Consider the following 23,997-nt stretch of genomic DNA (forward strand, 5'->3'; position numbering starts at 1 on the left):
TGAAAATATGTGTTATATTATTAAACTTTTTCAGGGCAATCGGTTTCCTCCAGTAAAATCAACTTATAACATTTTACCTTGTAGCATAAAAAGTAGTAATGCTAAATGCCCAGGTCCAGAATACTCACAGAGGTGGTCCGAACAGTGATGTCTCGTCTAGAGTCAAAGTGTCTTCTTAGTCCATAGCAGCAGCTCACTGCTCACTACTGTTTCTGAGTACTAGTGTGAAACATCTTCATAATATCTGTTTATCCGCTTCTTCTGGTCTCTTCTGGTCTTCACTGATCTTCCTCAGGTCACTGTCCTGTCCACTCTAGGTATGACAGCCATAACCCTGGAGATGTGAAGGAGATATAGAACATATTAGCACATTATTTTTACTAAGCATATTTTCTAGTGGTACAGTGGCATGCAAAAGCCTGTCATCATCACCTACATGGGTGCAGTCTACTTTTACTTTACACTGATTGATTTGTAGAATGTTATCAGTCCAGCAAGTTGAAATATTATATAATAACACTTTACATTTAAATGTCTTCTGAGCATTTAAAGAGTATTGAAATCCCCTGTTGAGTTGTTTCTATCGTTCTAAAGCAGGGGCGTCCAAACTTTTTTTGTTGGGGGCCAGAAGGAGAAATATATTTGAAGTCACAGGCCACACTCTGTAATAAAACAAATAATGAAATTTACCACTTTAAATAATATTTTTTTCCTGATTATATCATTTACACACCATTTTACTTCACTTACTATCTTTATCTATGACAGTGTTGTGTAAACTAAGATTTTTCATATTTATGTTTAATTTCATGATGTCTCTTAATATTAAACTCCTTAATTACGCACCCTCTCCACTTTTAGACTCTTTTGCCATGTTTTTCTGCGCTAGAAATGCGCACTCTCTCCGCTTTTAGACTTTTTGCCCCGTTTTTCTGCGCTAGAAATGCGCACTCTCTCCGTTTTTAGACTCTTTTGCCCCGTTTTTCTGGGCTAGAAATGCGCACCCTCTCCGTTTTTAGACTCTTTTACCCTGTTTTTCTGTGCTAGAAATGCTCACCCTCTCCGCTTTTAGACTCTTTTGCCCCGTTTTTCTGGGCTAGAAATGCGCACTCTCTCCGCTTTTAGACTCTTTTGCCCCGTTTTTCTGGGCTAGAAATGCGCACTCTCTCCGCTTTTAGACTCTTTTGCCCCGTTTTTCTGGGCTAGAAATGCGCACCCTCTCCGTTTTTAGACTCTTTTACCCTGTTTTTCTGCGCTAGAAATGTGCACCCTCTCCGCTTTTAGACTCTTTGGCTCGTTTCTGACACCTAGTGTTCAAACTTTGAATCTCACATTATAAAAACCTGCTTAACAGCGGGCCAACTCAAAAAAAGGAAACGGGCCGCAAATGGCCTGGGGGCCGCAGTTTGGACACCCCTGTTCTAAAGCAATAGAGAAGGCTAGACACAGAAGCCATACTCACAGGAATTAGAAATGGAGGGCATAATAATCAATGATAAATGACAATAATCAGTGACTAATTGACTTATCTGTAAAATAATTGACAGATTAGTTGACTACAAAAACAATTATTAGTTGCAGCCATATTTTGCATAAGCCCCACAGTTTCGCACTGATTAAGAATGTAGCGTATGAAAGTGAAACCTGTCCTGAATGTCCTCTAGACAGTACTGGAGCTGCAGAAACCCAAACAGCTGCTACATCACCCGCTCCTCCGCTGATGGACCTTTTACTGCCTGTATTAAACATTATTTACTTTTCACACATACATTCATCTGTGTTCAATTGTGTGAAACATATTATGAAAAAATATATATTTTTTCATGGCTAATGTACATATCTGTATATTATGTAGAGTGCTCAGACTTTGCTCAGCTTCCGATGTCACAAGCCATCTTTTACTGCCCACATGGGAGTTTTTTTATATTTTAATATTTAATTCTTAATTAATTTTGTAATATTGAAAAAGTATTGCTCCTTAAAAAGTAAAGTGTAAATGCATTATTATTATTATGCTATTATGTACATTGCAAAAATTTCACATTTTAAAGCAATAAATCTTATTTTTTCTATGATAAGCATTTTGTAAGTGTAAGATTATTTTGCTTATTTTAGAAACAACAACCTTGTCAGTCCTGACAGTGTCAGTCTGCCCGCTCTGGACTCTACACTTAACAACAAAGACTCCAATTCCCAGCATGCTCTCTCACCTGACTCTGCAGATCACATGAGGATGAGTGCCCACACCTGTCTGCTTTTGTTTAAATACCAGCCTGTAGGTATTGATTCTAGTTCACTAGCACTACTTCTAAGCATTTCTTTTGTTTGTTTCCTTTTGTTACTTCCCTATTTCTAGAATTTCCCCTCGGGGATCAATAAAGTATCTATCTATCTATCTCTATCTATTTTTGTATATTACACTACTCTTTTTGCCTACTTCTGTACCTTATTGGATTATTTTAGCCTGCTCACTCTGGTTTGTTGTTTATTTTTGCTGCCATTACGATACTGACCCTGCATGTTTCTGACTACCCCTGTAAGTCTTACCCTTTTGTTTCTAAATTGTTTGACTGGTATCTGTGAGTGTCTGTCCTTGGTTCTGTCCGTGTGACAAACCTTAATCAGCCTTAAGATTTTCACCTAATTTTTTTCACCTAATTAGAAAAACAGAAAGTCACCAGTCAGGTTATTATTCTGTCCAAGTTTTCTTCTTCTTTAGTTTTAATGCTGAAGACAGGCTGCCTCAACTTCCTGCAGACAAACCAAGTCTCCCTGAAGCTGTGGGAGTCTCCCGCATTTCGGTAGTGGCTCCCTGATGCCCGCGAGTCACATATAATCTCCCGCAATTCAGAACGAGTGCCCCAAGAGTGCACTGCACACAAACGCGCACACAGGCGACAGACTTTTTTTTCTAATCACATGTGGGAAGGAGAGAGAGAAAACAGAGAGGGTTCTGATTGGCCTGTTCTCTGCAAAGAGTCTGTGAGACAGCCAATCAGTTTTAAGTGTGGGCGGGCAGTGTTTTTCCCCCCTCCCGGACGGGAATTGTTCAGTGAGTGAGAGAAAGCAGATCATGGTGGAGGAAGGGAAAGCAGAGGCAGGGCCTTCCAAAAAGAAAAAATATAAAACTCATTTTACCTCTGAATACTCTAAATTTAATACAAAAATAGTTAAATTAATCAAAATAAAAGTTAAGTTTCGTTAGCCTTTGGTGTGTGTGCAAGTTTTTTTTGTTCTGTTTTTTTTTTTGGCCGGGGGTGGGGGGGTTTAACCTCCCTGAAATTTACTTTTGCAACTTGGGATGTCTGTTCCTGTAATTGGTCCAAAAGTCCTAAACATCTAGAAAAGTGTTTCCACACTGCAGAAGAACCGGACCGTGGTTTAGTAGACATCCACTTTTAATCAAACCAAATACCTTTCACGCCTTTTAGCATTTTGGAAATAATAAATATGAAGGTATGCTCATTTCCATTTTAGTTTTATGCGTTTTGCATTAATTTATCTCTTAGCAATTATTTTATCAGATGACTATTTACCCCTTTAAATGTATATATATTTTGTGTTTATCTACATTTATTCAAATGTCAATGTTATTATTGCCCAGAAATGTACCCTACATTTGTTTTTTTTTTCTTTTCAGAAATCTTTTTCAGAAGATATTTGTACAGTACTACACATACTGTGTCTGTACATAATTACTGCATTGCAGAAGTGCCTGGCAACCCACACAAGGTTAAGGTTAAGTGCTCCCATTAAACACTTAATAGTCTACCGTCAAGGAGGGCCATTCAGATCCGCTGAATACAGCCCTGCTCGATATCCACCACCGCAATCCAGGATAGTGTACTCGTCTCTCCCTCTGCAGCACTGTGGCAGGTAAAGCGATGTAGAGGCGAAATATGATATAATTCATGACTTAAGCACAGTAAAGGCAATGTCAGACGCTATATACGGGACTGTTTTCCCTGAACGCTCTAATGTTAGCATCACAGTGCCCTCCAATATGAATGATCTTCTGTAAGGATGAGTATGAAAAATCTGAATTGATCTTTTATGTATTTTAGCCAGTCATTGTATCTTTATTCAGCAGAGATGACTGCAGAATATTGAATGTTGACTTAAATATTTTTAGCACTAATTATTCAAACACAAAATTTGTTTGGTAAGCTAATTGACCCTTGACCTACATACATAGGTGAATCTAATTATGAGAAAGGGTTAAGGTGCCAACTGCAAGTTTTCTCCTCATCTTCTCTAAAGAGTGTCAACATTGGAAGCCTCAAAACGCAACTCCTAAATATCCTGAAAACAAAAATAGTTTAACATCATGGTTTAGAAGAAGGATACAAAAATCTATGTCACAGATTTCAGCTGTCAGTTTCCACTGTGAGGAACATAGTGATGAAATGGAAGAACACAGGCACAGTTCTAGTTAAGGCTTGAAGTGACAGAAAAAACAAATCTCAGATAAGCAGAGGAGAAGGATGGTGAGAACAGTCATAGTCAACCTACAGAGCAGCTCCAAACTCCTACAACATCATCTTGCTGCAGATGGAGTCACTGTGCATCGTTCAGCTATTCAGCGCACTTTAGACAAGGAGAGGCTGTATGGGAGAGTAATTAATGCAGAAGAAGCCTTTTTTGATCACACGCCACAAACAGAGTTGCTTGAGGTATGCTAAAACTAAAGCACGTTTGAACAAACTAGCTTAATTTTAAAATAAGGTGCTGTGGACTGATGAATCTAAAATTGAGTTATTTGGAGGGCGGTATGCATGACAAAAAAAGAACACGCACTCTAAGTCGAACACTTTCTACCCACAGTGGAATTTGGTGGTAGTTTCATCATGCTGTGGGTCTGTGTGTTCAGTGCAGGTACTGGGAATCTTGTTAAAGTTGGGGGTCTCATGGATTCAACGTCTCAGAATCAGTGAGTAAGTTGAGGTTGTGCCGGGGCTGGATACTTTAACATGACAACGACCCTAAACACTGCTCAAAATCGACTTAAGCATTCATGCAGAGGAACAAGTACAACGTTCTGGAATGATCATCTCAGATCATCTCAGTCCCCAGACCTGAATATTATTGAAAATCTGTGGTGTGATTTAAAGCAGCTGTTCATGAACAGAAACATCAAACCTGACTGAACTGGAGATGTTTTGTAAAGAAGAATGGTCTAAAATACCTTCAACCAGAAGCCAGACTCTTATTGGAAGCTAAAGAATAAGTTTAGAGACTGTTATTTCTGCAAAAGGAGGATCTACTAGCGTTTCTGATCAGCATTAAAGATTTGCGCCTAATTTTACTTCATATAAAAACATAAAACAGGCTTAAAATTACCTGCAGCTATATTGACATATAATAATTTGTCCATATTGTGAAGCCCAATATTAAACCTCAACTTAATAAATAAAACTGTTACAAAGAAAAACATTATGTAGGATAATCTGATTATTCTGCATACAAACTACACTCTTATTTTTGTTTGTTTGATGACCGTAAGTAACATTGAGAATCTGAAAGGCAGCAGCTTAAAAATGAAGTCCTGCTTCCCAGCCTCGTCTACACTCCTGACCTGGATGTGTGTGTCTGACGTAAAGCTGGACTGTCGTTACAGGTCATATCAGGCCCCTGAACAGGTCAAGCAAATGCAGATCACATCAGAGAAGCTGTCATTCAAAGCCGAGCAATTGTGTTCCAGACGTTCTGCTGGAGAGAGCCAACACAGAACACAGTGCAGTCATACGCTCACAGATCCATATTTTAATTTTTTTTTTAATCTAATATGAGTGATTCTTAATTAGTTTTTTTTTTAGATATTTAGTTTTTTACGTTACAACAGTTTTTAATCATAGATTTGTTATTTGCAAACAAACAGCATAATTTAAAGTGATGTGCAAGCTATTGGTTCCTAGCTATTTTTGAACTTTAAAGGTGCACTTCAAATCTTTTTATCTTCCAAAAAATCGTCAGTGCGCCTTATAATCTGGAGCTTTGTATGTATGAATTTTACCAGTCAGGTTATAAGGAGTAAAGTAAAATCACTCAGCTAAAGTATAGCGTTATACAGGAGTTTCAGTTTAGTTTTCCAGCACTGAGACTCGAGACTGGAGCAGTATTAGCATTAGCCGCTAACCGTGCTAAGCGCCAAGTGCTCTTTTACCGTTCAGGGGTGAGTATTATCAGCCTGTAGCCTGCTGCTAACCCCTGCTAGCCACTGCTGGAGCAGCATTAACATTAGCCGCTAACTGCAGTGCTAGCTCTTTCGCAGTTCAGAGGTGAGTATATTGGACTGTAGCCTGCACGTTTACCATGTTAAAACAAGCTATGTTGGGTAAACCGCTAGCTAATACTGCACTGGATTACCGGAACACTCAGGGTTCCTTAGTGTAGCGCTGTCGGGAGGCTAACCTTAGTGGATAATCTGGATGTAAATAAATTAATGCGCTTTACTCATCCGAATAAACAGTTTTCAGGAGAGAAAGTTGTTTGACTTTATGTCAAGGAGAATTACAGTTTTGTTAACTTAGCTTAGCTTTACAGAGCTGTTGAATTAGAAGGAAAACATGGCAACACACTTCCATTATAATCCAGTGCATCTTATGTATGAAAATAGACCAGAAAATAGACGTTTATTAATAGTGCACCTTATAATCCGGTGCGCCTTATAGTGTGAAAAATACGCTAATTGTAAAATGTTTAAATATGAATATAATTAGTAAGCACCCCCTTTAACCTTACAGACAGCTTTTATCTTAAACATGGTGCATATTTCAGTTATGATATATGATATATGAAAATCACTGCAAAAGAGTTATTTACAGGTTTCTGACAAAAGGTCTATTTACCCTCTGGCAGCTTCTATATGTCTATTTTGAAAATAGCATTAAAACAGTAATTTGATGAATCAATTTAATGCGATTAACCTCCCAGTGCTAGGTGGCATGTAAGGCTACAACGATTAGTTGCCAGAATCAACAACAAGGGTGGTACAAAATATCAATATCAAGATACATCATATTATTTTGTTGGCTACACATTATCGATATGTGGCGTCCATCAAATATGGATATCTGTATTAAAATATAGGCTCTCCAAACTTCCTAAGACTATCCCAGTGATGCGACTTACTAAAGTCACTGCGTTATTACTCCATGTGGTGGCACTAACTAAATGAGTGTAAACCTGTGGTAAAGAAAATTAGTTGAAATTCTATGAAACTGACAAAATTAAATCCATAATTCCTGGTATTTGGAATATTTTATCATCTTCAGTAACACAGATGCAGTGAAGTATGGTGGAGAATTGTCTTGTGATTTATCGAGTATCACAGAATCACAGTATTGTGATATCACTAACACGGGCACAGTATTGTAATAATATTGTATCGTCAGATGCCCTGATTTTCTATTTGTTGTTGTGAGCCTCTTTTATAAGCTCTTTCAGTCTGACTGGAAAAAAGGAAAAGCACAGGCATTCTATCATTAGCTTCACGTATTCCAGCTGATGAGTAATGCACGTCTCTGCCCATGTGTTGTCTGTACCCGACGCATTACAGCATTATAATGATCCTAATGCCTTTGTACAGCTGCTCCCTCCATCACTGGGAAGGGCCCTGCTCTCATTAGTGATGGAGGCATGCATCACAGCAGGGTGGGGAGGTGCATGAGTCGTGGCATCAGCAGCGCCGCTTTGGAGCCTCCTACCAGCGTAGGCCTGTCACAATAATTTTATATTACAGACTGTTATAGATTTTACAATATATGGACACAACGTCAGAGCAAATGTATGTAAATGAGCAGGTATGGCATTTGTTACAAACACTGATTTTACCAACACTGAACTTTTTTATATTTCAATTCAAGTGTAATTTTGAAAAACTCCCTCACTCTTATCAGCTCTGTCTCTTTCGCTCTGCCTCTCGCTAAATCACGCTGTCTCTCCCTCTCTCTCCCTCGCGCTGTCTTTCTCTTTCTCACCCACTCTGTGTCTTTCTCTCTCACTTGCTTTGTCTCTCCCTCTCTCTCCACCTGCATTGTTCCAACTGGAATAGTTTGACAAAAACAGCAAAAAAAAAAAAAAAACACTTATAGCTACACTTTTCCATTTCAATCTGAAATAATGTTACTTGTCCAATAAAAAGCACAGTAGTTAGTTTCTCTGGTCCAGATCAGTTGATGAGTTTGTTTACTTGTCTTGTCTAAAAAATGGTTGACTGCGTGTTCAAAGGCACTTATGCCTGTTACTGGAACTCACTCCTGTTACTGGCACTCATTTCTGTTACTTTTTGTGTTTTGAGTAACAGGAATGAGTTTTCAGCATAGAATTAGCAAAAACAAATAGCTAAATGACAGCTATTCTAATAGCATGAGGACACTGAACACATTCTAGTGATTTTTCCCAAAATGTGGATTTAAAAAATAAATAATAGTAACAGGACAAAGTGTTGAGATTGACCTCCCAGTTATAGCTACAATACGATAAAATATACAGAAAAATAAATGAGGGAACTGAATTTGAAAAAAGTGTCTTCCCATGGTCTTCAGATAAACAAACAGATTCCTGTTGTAGATGTGACTTGTAGAATGTTCCAGATGTTTCAGGTGGGGTATGGAATGAGTGAAACCTTGGGAAACAACTAAATGTGATTTTATGGATTTATTATGAAAAAAATATATATTAAAGCATAAATGGGATTTGGAGTCAGACAACAATGCAAAAAAAATACACCTGGATTTTAATAATTATGTTGTATGGTAAGGTTTACAGTTAGAGAGAGGGGACAGGTAACGAGTGCTAAGTTTCAGTGTTCTAAGTAGTTTAAATTAATGTTTTTGATTACATACCTGATTTTTGCAATTAGGTCAATATACAAGACACTATGCTTAATAATAAAGTGTATTTTGAAGTTATTTTGTGTGCACATTTAACCGTGTAATTTCCTTGGGACAGAAATGGCACAGATTTGGTGGAATGACCATGACCATATACTAATCTGTTTTATTCACCTGACAATAACATTCAAAGTAGAAATACTGTGCAAAGAAACTGATATAACAAAAAAAGCCTACAATTTAAGTAAATAAATATTGTTTTTAAAATAATTGCTTAAATTACCTTAGATTATTAACAGTAAGTTCAACTTGCTTACACTGTACACTCACAATATTGCACTTGATGTTTGTGCTATAATGTGAGATACTGACACTGGTGTTCTGATCTGTACTGTACATGAATCCAAAAACTGGCCCTGTGGACCATCTGAAATTAGCTATTAAGCTAATAAGGTAGCTGCAGCTGCAACAAATTAACCCATTAGCCTGCAGAGAACGGCTTTACTTCAGTCTCAGTCTTACTTCAGTCTACTTCAGTAAATGAACCCATCTGCCTGGCTTCAGTAAACTGTGTTAAACGCAGGTTTACTGTCTAGTAGCCTCTGTGCTAGCTTATGCTAACCGGCTGCTGAGTTTAGCTATTAAGGTAAATAAGATGAAACATACTGTAGGTGAAATCCCCCTGAATGTGGACTACGTGACTGTGGATAATGCAGCAGCCCCAGCTGAACAGAACCTGTACAACTGATTAAACTTTAATCCTGGATGGGTCACCCAACAGCAGCTGTATATTTATTCACTTCAATCAAAATCCAAGTGCAGCCAACTACAACACTAAGCTAACTTCTGGAGACCTTTAGCCTCCCAGTTAAGAGACACATTCCCTCACTCTAGACCAGCGTTTCTCAACCTTTTTTCTATCACGGCACCCTTTAAATATATGCGAGATGTCAAGGCACCCCAGTTTCCGGGGTGGGGGGGGGGGGGGTGTTTTGCTGGCGCAGTACTTCAGGTGAGAACGGGGGGGGGGGGGACCTGGCGCAGTACTTCAGGTGAGAACGGGGGGGGGGGGGATTGGTGCTGGCGCAGTACTTCAGGTGAGAACGAGGGGTGTTGCTGGCGGAATATGAAATAAAATAGCGCGTGCATCGCGTGGGGGACAAAAACTTTACAGTGTGTCCCAATTTAGGGGCTGCATCCTTCAGAGGTTGTATTCGAAGACAGATTGCGTCACAGCTGCGCAGTAATACACCGCCTCTGTGGGTCGCATCCTGCAGAGTATGCTGCCTGTGAATTGGGACACACCCCGACACGAGCTGACTCTGGAAAGGAAATATGCACGTGAGGCGCAATATTTTGACGGCACCCCCGATGAAGCCAGACACGGCACCCTGGTTGAGAAACACTGCTCTAGACCTCCTTTAACCAATGAAATCACAGCGTGTGAGAGTGTCAGGTCTGAAAGGCTAAGAGCGAGGAATCTATGAATAACTCCAGGGTAGTGCCTGTTCTGAAAGGAAGTAAAGTGCAGTGTTGGTATTAAAATAATTCATAACTCTGGATCAGGCTGTGTTCGTCTGCTCACAGAAATCAGTCAGATGTTTTCCACGCCTCAGTGAGCACTCAGGCTTTTCTCACAGTCCACAGAATACGCAAGCTACTGTTAGTGTAGCGCAGGGCTGGCGGCAGCCTTTCATCACAAAGTTTCATGAAATAATCATAAACTCAGCATAATGGAAAGAAAAAGAGGAGGAAAAAAATCTCAATTCCAGGAGGGAGCAGACAGGAATTCACTCACAGTGAATGATGTTAATGTTTTAACGAATCAAAGAATTCAAGAGATAATTCATGCGCAAATATGTTTACTTATGTCTTTATATGGTACTAAGAAAATATCAATATCAATATTTTGTTTTGCAATACTGTGTCTATTAAAAAAAACATATAATTTTTACTTTAAATGTAAAGTTCGGTGTCAGACAGTGGTTCACTTAAAGGTACATTCAGTAGGAAATGAGAGCGAGTGTGTGAAATAGCTACAGCAGTCCAATTTCAAAACACTAACTTGGGTTGCCAAGTTGAAGAGGCTGAATTTACACAATCCAGTGCAAGACGAGTTCAGAAGCTTCTACCATGTCAAGCAAGGACGAGTCATACTACTTTAAGAGTTAAGAGTGTTTTTATTGTTTGCATGTTTTAAACCATGTGAACTTTTTATCCTTAGTTAGCTAATCTAGCTAAGCCTGTTATACCGGAAAAATCCCACTGGTTCAAAAATACACAACCTAAAGCTAGAGTTTCTACTTTACAGATCCTAGTATTTTTTTGTTGCTTATTTTAGCTGATAACATATACATCTATATTTGAGTAGCCTACCGTTTTATCTTGTTGCAGCCTGATCTAGATCTCAGTTATGACCTGCCCTCACTGCTTTCAAGCGAAGCCAGGTAAAACTGGGCAGGTGTCGATGCTAGAAGAGGCAGAGAAACTTTCAAACTTACTGCCAATTTTTGCTCTTGTTTTATTCCTTCTTTAGACACTGAGCTTTTTTAAAACATGCTGAGGCTTTTTAGCCTGTGTAGCAGCTATGGTTTCAGCTGAACCAGCCCTGCTTGCTAGCTTCCATGCTGTAGCACCACTCGCTTGCTGTTGTGTACTAGTAACCTTGTGGGTGGAGTTAATGTTGGGGAAGGAGCAGCAGGTGTGGTTAGAGGCCAAAACAAACACAGATACCGTGATACACTGCACAGTCTAAATAGAATTGTACTGCTGAAGCTCTGCAGAAAAGAGCTGCCAGTCCTTTAACTCAGCATGTTTCCTTAATATCTGATGATACATCCTGATCATTTTATCATTTACTACAGAAAATATAATCCTTAATAGTCATTTAATATTGTGTTTAAACCCTGCCAACTAGAGATCAATAATGTGCTTTTTATACTGACATTCACTATATTGGCAAAAGTACTCACTTGACTGCATGTCATCTGAACTGGAGTAAAATCCTATTATTAAACCAAAGTGTTTAATTATTATAAAACCAATGTATGGCGTCACATCAATGTCAAAAGTCGGACGGAAAAATACCACGTAAAAAAAAATTATCAGCATGTTCCACATTTTGCTTGTGTAAACTAACGTCTTGCGAGAACAAATGTGAAACTTGTGAGCAAAAAGATGTTAGTGTGTGCGCGCTGAACAAAATATTGCTCTCAAGCTTAATTTTTCTCCTCTCGAATGTTTTTTTCCCCACTTGAATTCACAGTTCTCCTCGAGCGTCCGTCCCCAAACTGTTAAAACCACCCCTTTCAAAACTTGAGCTCAAATAACTCTCTTAAGCGAAAACAACAGCCGCAGGTAATTTGCACTCCTAGGGTGATGTCCACAGCACAGGGCATCTGTGAGCTGATGTACCGGAACCGAGTCGCTGCGCTTTCCCCAAGCGCGCTGTGATGCTGCTCGGCAATGCTGACACTACATGAGCGGGAGGTCGCAGGTTCGAACCCCCACTCATGCAGCGTTGCCATCAAGCTGCTGGCGCTCAGAGGGAGCAAATTTGGCCCTGCTCCCTCCAGGTGGGTAGATGGCGCTCTCTCCCCACATCACTCCTAGGGTGATGTCCACAGCACAGGGCTGCTTCACCCTCCGCGAGTGTTGGAGCATCACTAGTGATAGGGGGAGTCCTAATGAGTGGGTTGGGTAATTGGCCGTGGAATTAAAAAAAAAAAAAGAAACGATTCGTCATTACAGAGAACACTATCTAGAGTCCAGTGCCAACATAAAAATAAAAGGATTAATATATAATAACAACCATAAGGTATGCTAATAAAGTCAAAATAAATTGATGCTTTTTGCTATATAACGTAATGTTATGTAATGACTAATAAGGTTGTGTAGCCTACCCTGTAGCCCAGCCTGTCCATTACAGGCTGCATTGAAGTATATGCAGTCATATGAAAACATATTTTTTTATTAAAATTACAGATAAAGAATAAAGCACATTTAAATATTTCTGCACATTTTAGAGCTTACTGTATATGTATGTGTGTCTCTGATAGCTACATAATTGATGTTTGATGGGTTACAGTTAGCGATGCAGATCAGCACTGATGCAGACAAGTATCCGGCTGATATCAGCAGAAAATGCTGGATCAGATAACAGTGGAAGAAAACAAATCTGATCCAAATTCAGCCTGAAACAGGAAGTAATGTGTATGTTAATGTGACATTTACTGTGTCCTTCTTCCTGTGGGGCAAGGCAGTACTAAAGTAGATACGCCACATTTAGATGCTGACTTAAAATAAATTGTTTAGAATTCAAATTTATGTTAAAGCTAAGTACATTTTAAATAAGAAACATATAATTAAATAATATATTTTTATTTAAAAACAGTATTACTATTAGACCCTGTTTACACCTGATCACTTTATTGAGAAACATCTTTATTATGGCATGTTCTCAGTCACCTGAAATGGCTTTCAGTTAACAGCTGTGCTGAACTTGTCTAATGTTAATTACTTAATTTTTTTCCATCTTAATGTGTCTGAGAGCATCAGTTGTAAAGTTGTAAAGAGGTAGAGTTGGTATGCAGTAAATAGCCTTATTTGAGCAATGTTCAGATCTATATTATTGTAATAATTACTCAACTAAGTAAAGAAAAAAATTACATTAAGAAATAGAAGTCAGTCAATCAGAAACATTTTTATTAACTTTGAAAATATTCTCAAGTTCAGTCGCAAAGACCATCAAAAATGTTATGATGAAACTGGCCCTCATCAGGAGGGCCCTGGGAAAGGAAGACAAAAGTGTTTTCTGTTTCACATATTAACTTCATCATATAGGATAAGTTACCAGCCTCAGAAACCTCAAGTTAACAGAACCCCAGATAAGAGCACCTAAATGATTCAGAGTATTTTGTTTTATTTAAAACAAGTTACTACATATTTCCTTATGTGTTTCTTCATAGTATGGATGACTTCAGTATTCACATACAAAAAAATTATAAATAAAAACATTGAATGAGGCTCAGCTTTGGCTAACAGGTTTAGCTCAGGCTAAATGGTTGATGGTATTGCACAGTATGAGATAACTGCCTGAGGGTTTTGGGAGGTCAAGTTTGTTTATATAGTGATTTTCACAAAGCCGCTTTACAAAAAAACTGGTTTACTGAGCCCCTGGTGAGGCTTACACCTGGGCTGACAGTGCAAGAAAAAATCCTTAGAGGAGGAAGAAGAGGAACTTTAAAAGAACCACCTCTGGTTGACACTTTAAAAAAATGAAACAAATAAAATAAAAGCATATTTAGGAAGATATACCTAAAGAATATATAGTTATGGACATATGTTTTAATAAAGAACAATTAATAAAGGAGTATAAAGGCATATTTCCACCACTCTTTTTTCTAGACACAGGTGTGCTAGCTCCATGGGTTCAGTATATTTGATTAAGTGTTTTTATCTAATAAAGCACACTGTGATAGGACTGCAGCAATATTTTTGATTTAGCACTTTTTCTGCATATTATACGTGGTTGACCAGCAACAATGTCAAAAACCCTCATTCCATTGACATTTTTACTTCTGGCCTGATCTCTGTAGATTTCTGAAGTGTTTACCAACATGCCTGGCTTTAAATTACACCAGAGAGCAAAGTAATCATGAAAATAATCTCCTTTTAAGTGCATGCTGCCTTAATCCTCCTAGTTGCACTCCCTCTACTAGAAACAAGGTCGCATGGACAGCAGTTACACACCAGCTTTACCAGTGATCCAGGAAAATGCGTCTGTAGGCCATAATGTTATTATGCCCTGTTTCCTGGATATTTCATCATTCATCATAGTAATAGTGGGACAAAGGTCAAATGGTTCTTATAAATGGTAGGGATGCATCAGTAATGTTGTGTTTAAAGCAACAGGCAAGGGGTTTGCAGGGAAGCCAAACGTTCTCTGTGAATCCATACCTATTCCTGAACCATGGATCAGAAACATTACTGTGTAATCCCATACATCACTTTTCTCTTCTTATTTTTTGGCCTGCTACAATCACCCTCTTTATGGAACAATTAGGACTTCAATATTTATTTATTATTTAAATCCTTAAAATTTAATATTTTAAATGTACAGATAATCTTATGTAGGCTGTGGGCTAGCATTGAGCTACTACCTGCAGAGTGAATTATAACCATAATCCACATATCATATTAAACCCCAGATCTCTAACCAGCATAGCACCATCTATCTGTATTCAAACCCCAAAGCCTACTAATCTAAGCAGCACAGCGCTGTTATCAAACATCAACCTTTAATTTAGCTTAGAAAAAAGAGATAGCAATGCTAGTTAGCCATTAGCTAGTCCTTCATTTTCGACTTCATATTGTATTCATACACTGTATTGAATAAAATAATAAAGAACATCCATTTTTTATTTTATTTTATTTGTGATCAAAACATTGTCAAAAATCTAAGTTCTGTTAATATTTTGCATGTATTTTTTTTTAAGTGTTAAGCAGGACTGGTGTGTTTTATTAGGACAGAGCAACACATTTTAGCTATTAATGTAAAAAAGGAGGAAAGAATATTTATGTGGCAATACTGAAGCAACATCTCAAGACATCAGCCAGAACTTTACTCAAAGCTTGGGCGCAAATGGGTCTTCCAAATGGACAATGACCCAAAGCATACAGACAAACTGATTACAAACAAAGTCAATGTTTTGGAGTGGCCATCACAAAGCCCTGATCAAAATACTAACATGGCCCAGTTACACCAGTTCTGTCAGGAAGAATGGGCCCAAATTCTTGCTGCCAACTATTGTGAGAAGCTTGTGGAAGAATATCCAAAACCTTTGACCCAAGTCATACAGTTTAAGGGCAATGGTACCAAATACTAATGAAATGTTTGTAAACTGTTGCAGAAAGTAATAAAAATGTCATTATTCTGGCAAATACAAATAATTGTGTTAATCTTAATGTCATGTCAGACAGTACAAAAAATATACACATGTCTTTTTGTATAGTTAATGTAAACTTCTGGTTTCAACTGTAATGTATTAGATTTTTTTTTACTTCACACATGAACACAGATATGAATGACCGTTTGTTAAAGGAGACATCACGCCCTGCTGTGATGAACGACTTTGTCAAAAGGAAAATGATGAGCGATGATGAAAGCCACAGCTGCACAACAGAATCGTGATCATTATTCACTGCAGCGTGTAGGGCTGTCCCTAACGATTATTTTTTAAACGATTATTCTAACGATTATTTTTTTCGATTAGTCGACTAATCTATTCATTGAGAAAAATATTTAAATAATTATTTTACGTTTTAAAGCAAACGATAAATTACTATATTTATATATAATAACAACAACAACAACAACAACAACAACACAAGCCTACTAAACCAAACCCCACACTTATAATCACTTACATGTACAGCACGTTGTTTAGATCTATAACGCTAAAAATGGATAAGCTCCCATACACCACAACCGTGTGTTGCACTGTTTTCTGTGACCGCTAGATTTTGTGACCACTGGCAAGTAGTTCTCAGCAGACCGGTGCACTGGCCGATTCGAAACGTGTTCGTTTCTAATGTTTACCCCGACTGGCCAAAACGGTTCAGTTTAGGGCTGAGGGTAAGGTGTAGGTATAGAAAGCTTCCGTTTTGCCAATGAACGCTCATAACCGTGAGCACTGGTCACAAAATTCCGACGGTGACAGAAAACGGTGCGACACCGCAGCGCCGACGGCGCTAGCTAAAATAACTTAAGGCAGCTAGCTTAGCTAAACACCTGAACGTATGAATAATGCTACTGTTTCTGCGAAATGCCATGCACAAATATAAACCAAAAATGTATAATTTCTGCCTGTGGCAGGTTTAAAACCTTTGGTAGACAGCCTTAAGTCTTTTTAAGGACACCCGCGGAGACCCTGATGTAAACGGTAACTTACTGTGTGACCCTGTTGACATAGTGCTCCTGGATGTTTGCGCTTCAAGTGCTCCTTTTGCACGTATGGCAGAGGACCACATTGCCTTTTGCGTGAAATGCTCCCAAACTTTAGATGCCCGCTGGCGTTTTTTTGTAGCTGGAGATTGCTCTCCGGAGTCCAAGCTCTCTAGAGCTTAGATTCTCTGCCCGAACCCGACATGACCCGAGGCCCGCCCGTAAATCCGACCCGGGCTCCAGAAAATAGTCCGAGATGTAGGCGTCTGTTTTTTAATTATATTTTTATTTAAAAAAAAATAACGAAAACTGAAAGTGAAACTAAACTAATTTATTTATTAGCGCTGTTTTCACTACCGCAGTTCTACAGCGGGGGTGTTGTGCCGATTCTGTCCGCGAAGCGGGAGTCAGATTCAGCAGAGAGTCGGATTCGGCACAAACGCGGCGGCACCTCGCGGTCCGCGGTGTCAGTTGTAAGCGCTCGCGCTAGCTGCAAAATACGGCAGAAAACACTGAGGGAGCTGCAGAATTATGAATGGGACTAGAATATGAGCACGAGGAGATCAAAGAGAACCTTTACCTGTGAGTAGCTCTCTCTCTCTCTCTCTCTCTCTCTGTGTCTCTCTCTCTGTGTCTCTCGCACGTGAACTCCTCCGCGTTTGACTTGCAGAACTGTGTTTAGCTGTTCTTAAAAATCATTTTAATTAAATAATAGTTCTATGCTTCTATGTTACCGTGTTAATTAACATAATTCTGATCATATTTCGCTCATTAAAACAGCCCGAAAACAGCCAGTTGGAATTTTTGGGCCCGATCTAACCTCTAATGCTCTCCACAGGCGCCGCCATGTTTACGACGCGCCGACGCACGTTATGCAAATCGATGTATTTTTGTAATCGATGACGTCGATTATGTCGACGCGTCGCCCCAGCCCTAGCAGCGTGTACTGTTCAATCAAATCATACAAACATGCTTTACTGTAGCGGTGACAGACGCCAGCGCGATGTCCAGTCACGCTCAGAACACCGGGGGCTTCACATCTGAAGAGCAGACAACATGGAGAGGAAAAACTCATCTCATCTTTACACTTTGTGATGTCTGATTATCCAATACTAAACCTTGTGTTTCGTTTTTTGTTATAATCTCTAAAAATAGTGTCATGTTATGGAAACAAAAGTTAATCCAGTGTGACGTTTCTGAGGACCTTACTCTTCTGAGGAACACAATGGGAGATGAATATCAGTTTGGGAATAAAATGTGCTTATTTCTGCCTGGCTGTGGTATGATGTGTAATTCCACTCATTTTCATATGGAACTTGGTGACAAGATACATAATACAATACAGGGATTTAATAAATAAAATACATTAATAAATTAAATTTTAATACATTAAAATTAAAATAAAAAAACAAGCCGTTATATCATATGAAGGCTGCGTTGTAGTCGAGTTGTCAGGCAGTAAGCTAGTTAATTATACTGTTACTGATCATGTGGTTTTATTGATTTGTTGGTCGCATTAACACTATAAACACTCCAGCTTGATCTAATTAGCTGTTAGCCACCCAGCTAATGTAAGTGTAGTTAGACATGCTAAACTCTGTCATGTATGTATTTTATCTTGGCTATTGCTCTCGCTAAATTTACTTTGTAGTCCAAATACTTTTTAAATACTGCTTTGGTCCATCTCAGTGTGTGATGTACACCACATTTAGTGGCATTATACTGTTTATATCAATATTGGAAGTATACCATTCCACAGAAATTAACAAATATATTGTTATATATAATTCAGCCATATCATCCAGCACTAACAGTAATACGTGCTTAATGATCCAAACAACACTCATGTTCAAAAAGAACAGAAATCTCAAATATATTTTTTAAAAGAATAAAAAGACAATGTAAAGCTGAAAAAGCCTACATATAATCAGGACAGTTTGTTTAATTCCACTCCCTAGTCAAAAGCATTATTAATAATTATTAACTGGAGATTGGCCAATTACTAATCAATAGGGACTCCACATTTTATGTAGGTCAGTCTGTGGAACTTGAGTCACTCAGTCCTACATGTGACAAGGGTTTAACTGCTCTGTAATGTTTCTGGAGGAAAACCAAATTAAAAACCTCAATATTCGAACAGGATGATGCCACACTCTCATAAAGAAAGGAGTGGGCTAAGGAGTGTGTGGGCCTGCTGGCACCAACAACTAATGTGTGGGAAGCAGTTCATTTAGAACAGTTTAAAAAAATAGTTCGGAAGAAACTAATGAAATAACATAATTCATCAGGTATACTAGATACTAGCAGCAGTTCTATAGTTTCCAGTATAAAATGTAAAGCTTTACTAATATGCTGACTCCTCAAATCCAGTCCCAACAATCAGGGCTGTGTATTGGCAAGAACTAGTCCAATACAAAATGTATCAGGATACATAACATAACTATAATATGTTCCAAGGATCAGGGTTACACTTGTAAACAAGGAGGGGTACAAAAGAAAAATGGGATTGGGCCTACTAATGTTATGTCACGTGTCCTCACTGGTCCACCTTTCTTTTTTAATTGCAGTTTAGACGCAAGAGTTTTAATACTGAGTAGCAGTGTGAAAAAAAATTCACAGACGTCCCCCTGAGAAACCAAACCCGTCCAGACAGGGCTTGATGACTTAGAATCTTAAAATAATTATTTATTTCCTTAAAATAATGAGACAGTAATTTACTTAATAATGAGAAGGAATTATGTGTATCTCAAAACAGTGACTTAGCATCTCAAAATAATAAGACAGTAATTTAGTTAATAATGAGAAGGAAATGTGTGCTGGCTTTAATAAATCGGTTCAGGTCCCTGACAGTGCAGTTCTGTCCGCAGGATGTGTGAGCAGTAGACCCGTGTGCTGCTGAGGAGGCGCAGGGCCCCCGGGCTGAGAGTAAACACGGGCCGTCTGCTCCACTAACCCACATCCCAACCGCGCCACGGAGCCACGGCCAGCCCTCCCGCCGCCACCACCGCTGCAGCGTCTGGACTGTGTGCTTTCACCCATTCACACACCTCTACCTTCCCTTAGAGAAAAATACCGCGTGGGGAGGGAATATGATTGAAATTACTGCTCTAAAAACACGGAGCGTTCAATAGCCTATATTTAAACGTGTATTTATTGTTGATAAAGCAGAGAGGTTGACTGGCGCTATCTACAGAACCCGCTGTTCTGTCCGGATACGCTACCCATCAATATGTGCATCTTACGGCACCGCGCATGTGCAGAGCCACATGGTTTTTTTTTGGGTTTTTTTTTTACTGTTTTCGTGTTTTTTTTTAATGATAATTCGGTTTTTCATGGGTGCATTAATCAAGCTCACCGTCGTTACCTGCTAGAGTATTTTAACAGGGTGTAAATGACAATTAATAATACAAATAATTTAATTCATAATAAAAAAATATATAATAATAATTTAGTCACCTTTGCTACCTTAACTTTACCATACAAATGCAGTGCTTTAGACTATCCAAATAATATACTTAGACTTCTGCAGCATTCTGCAAAATGTCCTAATATGGTGCTTACTTATTTTATTTTTACCTTTAAATTGATACACTGGTAGCGCGGTTTGGCAAGGTAGCACAACTCGTCAAAACACCGACGACACGTTAATCGCAAAAATGCCTCAATACTGTAACAGAGCTAACCTATAGCCTAGCGTTAGGTTGGCTATTCCATATTTTATTAGTGAGGAAATCCTATATATTACACTACAAATCAATAAAATGCTGTGAAATAAAAGAAAAAGCAAAATAATGTCGAATAAAATCGCGGTATGTTTATAATGAGGGACACGTCTCAGACGCGGTTTTTTGACGGTGAAGCCCCTCCACCCCCTCGAGCTCCCAGGCCGCGTTCAGTAGTGATCAGCGCAGCCCAGGCCCGCCGCCCGCACCGCCTCTCCCCGGTAATTTACCCGGATCACCGAACCCGAGCCTGCAGAGCTGCAGAGGGTCAGTCTGCGGTAACAGTAATATCCTTGCAGCTCCAGGTTTAGATAAATTATCGCTCCTTACCTTTACAGCCGCGCCGGACCCGCCCCGCCCAGCGGACTCCCCCGCAGCAGACTGGATCCAGTACGGGGCTGTGCTGGTGTGTGCGGAGGAGAGAGAGAGAGGGAGAGAGAGAGGCAGGTGTGGGTATTTTCCCCGCGCCGCGCTGCTGCTGCTGAGGCTGCTGTTCACTCCGGTGGGCGTGTCTCCTCCGCACACACTCTGCGTCACTCATTATGATGTGCGAACGGGCACACATCAGTGAAACCTCTATAACATCTATCCTTGCAATCCTCTGATAACTAATAAATGGTGTGATGTTAAAAAATATTTGTACAATAAGAGACCACCTAAAATGGTTTTACTTTATTTTACTTTTCTTACATTTATTTTACAAAGTTTCTTTGATTTTTACCAAATTGAGAACCTGGAATATAATCAAGAGGAGGACGGATTATCACAAGCCATCAAACCAAGCTAAACTGTTTGGATTTTTGCACCAGGAGTGGCATAAAGTTATCCAAAAGCAGTGTGTAAGACTGACGGAAGAGATCATGCCAAGATGCTCATTGCTATCTTACACACAGCAAACAGTCTATTTTCATGCCTTGCACCTGCATTGTTTGAAAAGCAAGAGAGTTGTGAATAAATTTACACCGATGGATGTAGTCGTCTGGAATTGAGGTAAGTTTAGGTAAATTTCTGGCACATTGCTTTCCTGGTAATGAAAAGTACAGGTGCACCATTGGCTGAAAACAGCCTAGACAAACGCCAACAGTCAGACGTTCATTGCTATCTTGGCAACACAGATGCGCCCTGCATGCTCAACTGGCAATCCCGCTTGTTAGACACACAGTTGCAGGCAGCAGTGCGCAAAGCCAACTTTTACATCAACAATAAGCAGAATACACAATAAAAAAACATTGCTGCCTGTTCCCATATATGAGATGCTTGTGTATCTTCACAGCACCAAACACATGCATGTTTAATTAAGAGAATTAGTACATGCCTTTTGTTCATTTCAAGCAACATTTCTCATCGTTATGATAGCAAAGATACACTAACACACCCTAAATCAAGCTGCAGGGTGAATTGTTGACGGCATCCATTTATCAGCTCCACTAATATGACATGGGTTTTCTTCTTCGTCTGTAAGTATAATTTACTTTAAAGTGCAGTAACAGACTCTGTGTTTAATCACTTACTGTCCTCCACTCTGTTAGACACTCCTACCTACAGCTGCTCCAGCTTGGAGATAAAGTAGTCAGAGACAGAAACTCTGAATCTATTGCAGCACATTGTCCTATATAATCAGTGGAGATAAAAAAAGATAATAGGTGGTCATAATGTTATGCTTGATTGGTGTATATTGTTGTATACAAGTGTGCAACACAGGAATGTATATATCCAGTATGGACACAACAGTGTCACTTATCAGAGCACTGCATTAATTAATTAAGCTTTTTTATACAGAATTACTGGTTATTAATTGTTTTACTTTAGTCTTACAATAAAAATATGTAGATATATAGATATATTTTAGCTGTGAAAAAAAACTAACATCCATTCTGTACATTTGTTTACAGTGGAGTATTACTTGTATTATTATTATTATTATTATTATTATTATTATTATTATTATTATTATTATTATTATTATTATTATTATTACTACATGCTGTTGTAAAAGATTTAGATTAGCATTTTTGTGAAAGAAGAGCCCCACCTGGTGGCATAGTACTAAAACGCTATATAGCTGCTAAAATAGTGGCTCACTGTGCTTTTTTCTTTTCCATTGATATAAAGGAGGATTGTCTCTTTAGCTCTTATTTTTTTAAAGGTCGGTAGACTCTTTACTGTGTAAAAGCATTCAAATTCATTACTGAAGTAGAAGTATATACACAAAATACTTCTGCAGAAGTTAAAATATCAACTCAAGTATTTGTACTGGTTTTAAAACTACGTAAAGCATAAACGAAAATGTAGGGAGAAATTTTGGGATGCACTAGGCTCCTTGTTTCAGCTGCATATACAGCGGTATGAAAAAGTTTGGGCACCCCATTTTCATGATTTTCCTTTATAAATCATTGGTTCTCTGGATGAGCAATTTCAGTTAAATATATCATATAGCAGATGAACACAGTGATATTAAGTGAAATTAAGTTTATAGGATTAACAGAAAGTGTGCAATAATTCTTTAAACAAAATTTTCATGGTTAGATCATTTACTTTAAATAAATACACAGTTGTGGTTTTGACAGTAATGTTGGGGACAATAATATATAGCTCAATAAAATACAAATGTTATATTGATATGTCCTAAAGATAATGCCTACTTTTAATTCTGTATTTATACTTGCTTATATTTACTCTCCCTTTTTTTCACCAATTATGTTGATGGTGGACTGGGTTCAGGGATCTGCTGAGAATGACAACAGAGGACTTTGACTTTTTGCTTTGGAGAGCCAAACACCTCATAGTCAAGCAGGACACAAGAATGAGAACGACAGTATCACCCAGAGATGGTCTGTCTTTGACCTTGTGGTTCTTGGCAACAGGTTGATTTTCTGAAAACATTTGCAAATAATATAACTATTTTTTAAAACAGAAACCAAGAAAAAAATGTGAACTTTTCATGTGATGATGCTAAAAGTGAGTAGAAAGTTTTTTAACGACTGATATACTGGTCAAGGAATTTTTTTTCATCTAAATTTTAGATAGTTAATTTATGTTCCATGTTAAAATAATATTTTACATATTTGTTTGTGTTTCAATTAGCATTAAACACAGGCTAAATAAATGAATTTAGAGATTTCCTGTTTTTGTTTTTGCTTTAATTGTGCAAATTATACAGAGCCCCTGAAGGGACATGGTGTATTTTTTTTACGTTAAAAGTGATGAGCACCAGATAGTAAGTGGTGAGTACCACATGTTCACTTGTCTGTATCTGACTTAACAGACTGCTATGTTGTGCTGTGTACATGCTCTGCAATCCTCCATCCAGTTATCAAAATCATATTTATGTAGCTGCCATTTGTGATCTAATGTAGTCTGCTTTTGCAAAGATCTAGCTAGCTAACCTAATGCTAGCTAAGTTAGCTTAGCTTAAAGGCTTGGTTTGCTCTCTGTACAATATATGGTAGGCTTGGGTGAAAGTAGCTGCTGTGTTTGGTGTGTGCCCAAAAGCTTT

General features: G+C 38.5%; 1 protein-coding gene across 1 annotated transcript in view; it reads right to left on the reverse strand.

Moving 5' to 3' along the window:
• ptpreb (protein tyrosine phosphatase receptor type Eb) overlaps positions 1-20,985 on the reverse strand; it is a 58,947-nt gene extending 37,962 nt beyond the window's left edge. The window contains exons 1-2 of the mRNA XM_049463954.1: positions 20,832-20,985; positions 129-334 (exon numbers count right to left, since the gene is read on the reverse strand). The gene's annotated coding sequence lies outside the window, so the exon portion shown is untranslated. The remainder of the gene's footprint in view (positions 1-128; positions 335-20,831) is intronic.
• Between the last annotated feature and the right edge of the window lie 3,012 nt (positions 20,986-23,997).

The sequence above is a fragment of the Astyanax mexicanus genome, chromosome 14, assembly GCF_023375975.1.
Source record: "Astyanax mexicanus isolate ESR-SI-001 chromosome 14, AstMex3_surface, whole genome shotgun sequence".
Taxonomy (NCBI): Eukaryota; Metazoa; Chordata; class Actinopteri; order Characiformes; family Acestrorhamphidae; genus Astyanax; species Astyanax mexicanus.